Here is a 7622-nt window from a genome sequence, read left to right on the forward strand (position 1 = left end):
AGGGCTGCGCGCGCCCGTGGGCTTCACTGAAGGGCCGGGAGGGAGGAAGCGCCGGGGTCGGCACGAGCGTCCCCGAGCGGGCGGGGCCCGTGAACGGCCGCTTCCCGCAGGCAGGCTTCCACGACGCACCGGCACCTCGGCGAGCCTCCTTCCCTCCTTACGGGTGGGCTGGGGCTTCGTAGTTTTGGGCTGCGAGGGGAGGCTCCCTGCCCAACGGGAAACTAAATTCCCAGAGACGGCCCTACCTGGAATAACAAGGCATGAGAGGACCCCGGGGTATCTGAGGCCTGGTTCATGGGATTCTTTACGGAGCGTTGACTTTGGAGCATGGTTTCTGTCATTTTCTGGACATGTCTCAGGGCCCAGCAAGAGAAAGGCGGTCTGGACAGCAGCCAGAGGAAGTTGTGATGAAGGAATTATTGACTCTGTCGAGTAGGTGTGTGTGCTCACTTTTTCTGAAAGAAAGAAAGTGAAGTCGTTTAGTCGTGTCCGACTCTGCGACCCCATGGACTGTAGCCTGCCAGGCTCCTCCATCCATGGAATTTTCCAGGCAAGAGTACTGGAGTGGGCTGCCATTTCCTTCTCCAGGAGATCTTCCCGACCCAGGGATTGAACCCGTGTCTCCCGCATTGTAGGCACACCACGTTTTCTGAAGGGCTTTGAAATCAGTCTTTATTTGCCCTGAATAAGAAAAGGGTAGAACGCACAATGCGAAAATGGGAAGATCCCTGAACTTTCTGTGTCAGGACCTTCATCCAAGTCACTTCTGCTCCGTGAGCCTCAGTTTCCACTTCTGTTAAGCTGGATTGGGGTGGCGTTGGCAGTCTTGGTTAAAGGGTAGACATGGCAGGGGCTGCTTCACTTGTTTCTGTCCATACGTAATCTCCTCTTTATGGGAACTGAGTCACTGATAGTGGCTTCTGAAAACTTCCTTGGAGATGGTATCAGGCAGATCATTGCACTTATCCTGCTGCTGCTGCTAAGTCGCTTCAGTCGTGTTCGGCTCTGTGCGACCCCATAGACGGCAGCCCACCAGGCTCCCCCGTCTCTGGGATTCTCCAGGCAAGAATATTGGAGTGGGTTGCCATTTCCTTCTCCACTCTGTCTACTGTTAAAAACAGTTAACTGACTTATTAAGCATATCTGCTTACGAGCCGATAAAATTCCCAAAGTGATGTGCCCAGGTTATAAAAAGCTGTCATATTAACAGTATTGTGGAGTTTTGTTTTTGTTAATTTGCACTATCTGATTTTATGTATTAAAGGAGAAATTTTATAGACACAAAACAGTGCCAGGAACTGTTCTTTATAGCTCCTAGATTTTTCCAACTGCCTCCTCTATTCTCTAAATAGAGGGCATTTTGGCCCAGCCCCAAGCTTCCCACGGAACTCCTGTGGCTATTTTTATGTGGCCCTCATCCATTTTACATGGGCCTATCTGCTTCACATCAACCCCTCTTTTTTACTTCTCAAATGAGCTTCCCATAAGTTGGTATTTTTTTCATGGTCTTTTATTCTGTTGAGTATCTGATTTAAGTATCTGTTTTCTATAGTCTCATAGAGGCAGTATAGGGGGGTATAGCAAAGTGAGTAAGAACCCAGCTGGAACTAGACTACCTGAGTTCCAGTCCCAGCTTTGCATCTTGCTACGTGGTCTTGGGCAACGTCTTCCTGGCTCAGTTCTTTCATATATAAGATAGGAATAAAAATAGTAATATTTTAAAACTTTTTACCCTCACAGGTTTGTATAAAGTGAGTTGCTAAGTAAGTACAAGTAAGTAGTAAGGGCTATGTAAGTATCAGTTATTATTAATATTATAGACAAGTCCAGGTCAGTGTGTTTGTTTTATTAAGGACTCCTAGAGAGTAGGAGGGAGAAGGCAATGGCACCCCACTCCAGTACTCTTGCCTGGAAAATCCCACGGATGGAGGAGCCTGGTAGGCAGCAGTCCATGGGGTTCCACAGAGTCCGACACGACTGAGCGACTTCACTTTCACTTTTCACTTTCATGCATTGGAGAAGAAAATGGCAACCCACTCCAGTGTTCTTGCCTGGAGAATCCCAGGGACGGGGGAGCCTGGTGGGCTGCTGTCTGTGGGGTCACATAGAATCGGACACGACTGAAGTGACTTAGCAGCAGTAGTAGAGAGTAGGAGATAATACACTCAAGTAGAATATATTCTACAGCTAGATACTAAGCGGTTATTAATAGAGTGGCTGCTGCTGCTGCTGCTAAGTCGCTTCAGTCGTGTCCGACTCTGTGCGACCCCATAGACGGCAGCCCATCAGGCTCCCCCGTCCCTGGGAGTCTTACAAACTTAGGATATCAGGTTAAGGTGATTTATTTACATGAGGAATGTCACTACCTCTTAGCTCCTGCTTTACAGACATGGAGACCAGGTAGTTGAATATAAGTGGATTTTTATTTTGAGAGTTTCTACCTGAGGACTCAGAAATGAAGTTTATACTAGGTTAGTTTGCTGTCTACAAAACTTTTTCTATTGTGAAAATAGAGTCATGAGACTCCAGGACCATAGCAATGACCTCTTTAGATCACCTTGGTAGCATATACCTTATTCAACACCAATATTGCCATTAGTCAGAGCCCTTTAAAAATTACCTTTTCAAATTGTTTTTGGATCTGCACAGGAAACTCCAACTTATTTTACTATAATTAGAACCTTGGTTTTTATACAAAAATAGTATTGATTCTCTCATGCTAATGTTCTTAGTTTTGAACAACCTATTTCTGAAAATAACACCTACTCTCAAAAAATCGACATATGCCACCACTAAATATAGTCAAAAGAATTTGTCCTGAGAATTGAAGGCATTGCCAAGGTATTTCTGGAATCAAAATAAAGGATCCCCCAAAGTAATGGCTATGAAATAAATTCATTTAGAGGTGTAAGTTTTGTTCTCTAGCTGCAGTTATATGATTCTGTGACATGTATGTTGTAAATAAAGTTATAGTCCTTCTGCACAGGAACCAAGTGCTTGTACCACTGGGGGAGGTTCTTAAGTATCTCAGCCTTGTCTCCCCTCTGGTCTGGCTTTCTTCTTGTCTCTAGATGGAGCTCCTTTTGGTCACCCAGTGAATAGGCTTGCTTCAGAAGTGCTCTTTTTATCACATGGCCATCTGGCCAAGGCCAGAGCAGGTCTGTGGGTTTGCTGCTCTGACCTCACAGACTGTTTTAGCCACCAGAACACCTGTTGACACTTTAACATTGGAAAGTGTGGAAAAATAGCATCAAATAACCCAGAATTTTTGTTAAGGGCAGGCAAAGAGAGAGGAGGAGGGGGCTTCCCAAATACTCCAGTACAAAGAAAGCATTGTGCAAAAATACCTATTTTTGTTAACACAATGCTTTTTGTAACACCAAAAATGAAAGTCAGTACCTGAATTAGACCCTTAACACACAGTCATTTTCTTGCCCTAGAATTAACCTGGAAATGAGCAAGTGCTTAGCCAGACTGGCCTGGTATTCTTATGGGTGGATGATATAAACCCTTGGGTTATTGGAGGTTAGCTGTGACAACATGGAGATGGTCCAGCAGAATCTCAGTGGTGCCAGACAGGAAGCTTAAAATAGACTTGCAAGTGGGTCTGAGATGCTATTCGCCTGATGGCTAGTGAGTTAACCGTGGCCTTTGCCAAAATCAACGATTAGAGGAAAGACAGGCTGCTAGACAATCTTTAGCTCCTTCTTCCCTCCAGGTCTTAGATGAGAAATCAGCAAGTATTTACTATTAAGCATTAGGTACTTGTTTTATTCATCCTGGCGTTGAGAATTGCTTTGAAATTAAATTATTTGCAGTTGTGCGCTGAAATCAACAAATCATCTGTAAGAAAGAAGCAGATCATGTACTGTGGCTCATTTCTTGTGGGTCAGAGGTTATAGGTGTGTTCAGACTTATTTAATATTTTAAAAGTAGTCCATCCTCATCAGAATTCATGAAGCAGTAGTAGTTTGAGGGAAATATATGTATCATTGTTCTCTTGCCAAATTAGAAACAAAAATCTCCTGCATTGACCTAACATGACAACGAATATGGAAAGTAGGTATCTGGGGTTGCTTTCCTTGAGAAATCCCTGCTAATGGGGTTGTCTTGAATATTAAGGATGATGTGCATGGGGGAAGGGTTTTTATTGTCTAGCCATCAGACAACTAGGCAGTGAAAAATTACACTTTTTCGTTCAGTGTGTCTCTACAGATGATTCTCCAGAATACAGAAGGTAAAAGATTTCAGAAAGGTTTCAGGGGAGCTGAGAACTTGGGGTGGATCTAGAGCACTTTACAGTAGGTGCCAGGTCATGAGTGCCCCTGAAGCAGGCCATGCCAATCTGCAGACTTCAGCAAAAGCCCCTACACTATGAACTCAAAAATAGTAGCTGCTGATCTACACATTTCTTTAAAACTATAATTCTCTGCTTACCTGGACAGCATAACTATAAGAGTATAAGCTTCCCAAGGACAGGCATGGATCATGTCACTTTTATACATCCATATACACCCGCAGCTTGGCATAATAGTGAGAACTGAGGGGTAGTGGATGCTTACTTTATACTGTCTTCTGTTCTAAGTGCATTGTCTGGCTGTATCCTCATAACACTCATAACAGGTAGGTTTTACCGTTATATCCATTTCACAGAAGAGGAACCTCACTGAGGGTGATTTGCACTGCTTACATAAATAGGAAGTAGTAGAGTGTCCGTCTTACATTCTGAGGCGCTATGCTTTAGTGACCGCTGCACAAAATAGATGCTCAGTAATGAACTCGTGTCAAAGTACAGAAAGTTTCACATTTTCATTATGGGCCTGACAGTAAAGTATATCCTTATAATTGCAGAATTTCCACCCATGTTTCTGTATCTGTAACCAGCAATAAGTTTTGCACAGATAAGTGTGTCTCCACTAAATAGCCATTCTTGTCAGAGCACTGTAGGGTTTGGTTATGGTTTTTCAGGAAAAACAGTTGTAGCTAGCTGAGCAGCCACAACTGGTCCCCCGCTGACACCTCAAGATACTAGCAGGAGCATCAGACTCTGATTGACAAAGTGAAAGACAAAGCAACCACATTTTTCTCATTCTTGTGGTCAAGGGAATTTCCCGGCCACAAAGGCACAGAGTAGATCCTTGGGGTTCAAGGGAGGGAGAGGGAGCTAGCCCATAATATGTCCCACCAACTTCCCAGAAACTTTGACACTGGAATCTATCTTGACTGAGAGATGACTGCACATCCACCAGAGAGGGCCCTGAGTCAGGCCAAATATTGAGACAAGCAAGATGACTGGTCAGAGACAATCTGAAACACTGTCCATACATAACCCATGTAAACAATCCTCATTCCACACTTCACTGAAGCTCCACCTGTGTGTTCTTCCACACTACTTTGCTTCTAATAAATGATTTCACTGCTTCACAATCTGTCTCTGTGCTGAATTCTTTCTTCAAAGAAGACAAGGACCAAGTACCTGCTTCAAGTCACAGCACCATTACCCCATGAGATCAGCTATTATAAAAGCATATTTTCCTTGGAAACTAGATGTAAATATTTGTAGGTGAATACCTAATGTATACCTATAGAAGGCTGAACGCCAAAGAGTTGATGCTTTTGTGGTGCTGGAGGAGACTCTTGAAAGTCCCTTGGACTGCAAGGAGATCAAACCAGTCAATCCTAAAGGAAATCAGTCCTGAATATTCACTGGAAGAACTGAAGCTAAAGCTGAAGCTCCAATACTTTGGCCACCTGATGTGAAGAGCCGACTCACTGGAAAAGACCCTGATGCTGGGAAGATTGAGGGCAGGAGGAGAAGAGGGCAGCAGAGAATGAGATGGTTGGATGGCATCACCGACTCACTGGACATGAACTTGGGCAAACGGAAATAGTGAGGGACAGGGAAGCCTGGCATTCTGCAGTCCATGGGGTCACAAAGAGTTTGGCATGACTTAGTAACAACAATATCACCACCTAATGTATTCAGGTCACACCCTAGTAATAACATTTAATCTATTTAAAGCTATATGTTCAGTTTAAAATAAAGCACTTTTTAATCAGTATCCACATGAGAGGTGAAAGTTCAAGAAGAGAAAGAAGACAAGAAGAATGTTAGTTATCGAATTATGTGTCCAGTTTCTGCTAGGAATAATGGACTCCGGAAGTCTAATCAGAATATACTAAAGTACAGTATCTGGGTTGTGATTTTATCCCTTCTTAAGGCATTGAGATTTTATAAAATGAACATAAGTTGGAGCCAGAGACACCTGAGTTCAAATCCTAGCTTACTAGCTGGGTAATCTTTCCAAATTTATCCAATAGCTTCAACACTTTAAAAATCTAAACAGTGTTGTAAGGATTCAGTTCAGTTCAGTCGCTCAGTTGTGTCGACTCTTTGAGACCCCATGAATCGCAGCACGCCAGGCCTCCCTGTCCATCACCAACTCCCAGAGTCTACTCAAACTCATGTCCATTGAGTCAGTGATGCCATCCAGCCATCTCATCCTCTGTCGTCCCCTTCTCCTCCTGCCCCCAGTCCCACCCAGCATCAGAGTCTTTTCCAATGAGTCAACTCTTCACATGAGGTGGCCAAAGTATTAGAGTTTCAGCCTCAGCATAAGTCCTTCCAATGAACACCCAGGACTGACCTCCTTTAGGACAGACTGGTTGGATCTCCTTGCAGTCCAAGGGACTCCCAAGAGTCTTCTCCAACACCACAGTTCGCAAAGAGTCGGACACGACTGAGCAGCTGAAGTGAACTGAACTTATGCATGCTAAGTCGCTCAGTCATGCCCAACCCTTTGCAACCCCATGGACTGTATGTAGCCTGCCACCACACAGTAAGTGACAAATTGTTTTTTCTTGGGATAAGATCTGTTAAGATGTACTTCTTTAGGAATAACTCTGCTTCAAAACAAATGTATCAAATTGGTATTGTTCCCTATGAAAAGAATGCTTGAAGATGCTGCCATTACAGAAATACTTGGGGACTTCCTTGTTCCCAATAGCTTTTATAATAAATGTACATTGAAATAAACCTCATCTGTTGCAAATCTTCAGGTTTTGAAGGTAAGTTACTAGGTCACCTGAAACAAAGTCTTTTTGAATTAAGTAGATACAATAATTGGAAATCAAATAGTTCAAATTAGTCTAGGAGCTGGCGTACTCTCTTATCAGGGGAGCTGGAATACTTTCTTATCATGGAAACCAACCAGTGTCCTACCTGTGCATCGCATTATGTAAAAGGTATTCAGTTTTCTACATGAGGAAATTGACGGATTTTTTTGTGATAAGGATCAACCCTTCCACCTCAGGCGTGCAGAATGCCCTCTAGAATCCCTTCTCTTATTTTCTTGGAAACACTTGCTGTCTTGTTCAGTCACTACATCATGTCTGACTCTCTGCAACCCCATAGACTGCAACTCTCCTGGCTTCCTTGCCCTTCACTATCTCCCAGGGTTGCTCAAACTCATGTCCGTTGAGTTGGTGACACCATCTAACCATCTCATCCTCTGTCACCCCCTTCTTCTCCTGCCCTCAATCCCTCCCAGCATCAGGGTCTTTGCAAATGAGTCAGCTCTTCACATCAGGTGGCCAAAGTAGTGGAGTTTCAGCTTCAACAT

The sequence above is a fragment of the Bison bison genome, unplaced genomic scaffold, assembly GCF_000754665.1.
Source record: "Bison bison bison isolate TAMUID 2011002044 unplaced genomic scaffold, Bison_UMD1.0 scf7180017863702, whole genome shotgun sequence".
NCBI classification, from domain to species: domain Eukaryota; kingdom Metazoa; phylum Chordata; class Mammalia; order Artiodactyla; family Bovidae; genus Bison; species Bison bison.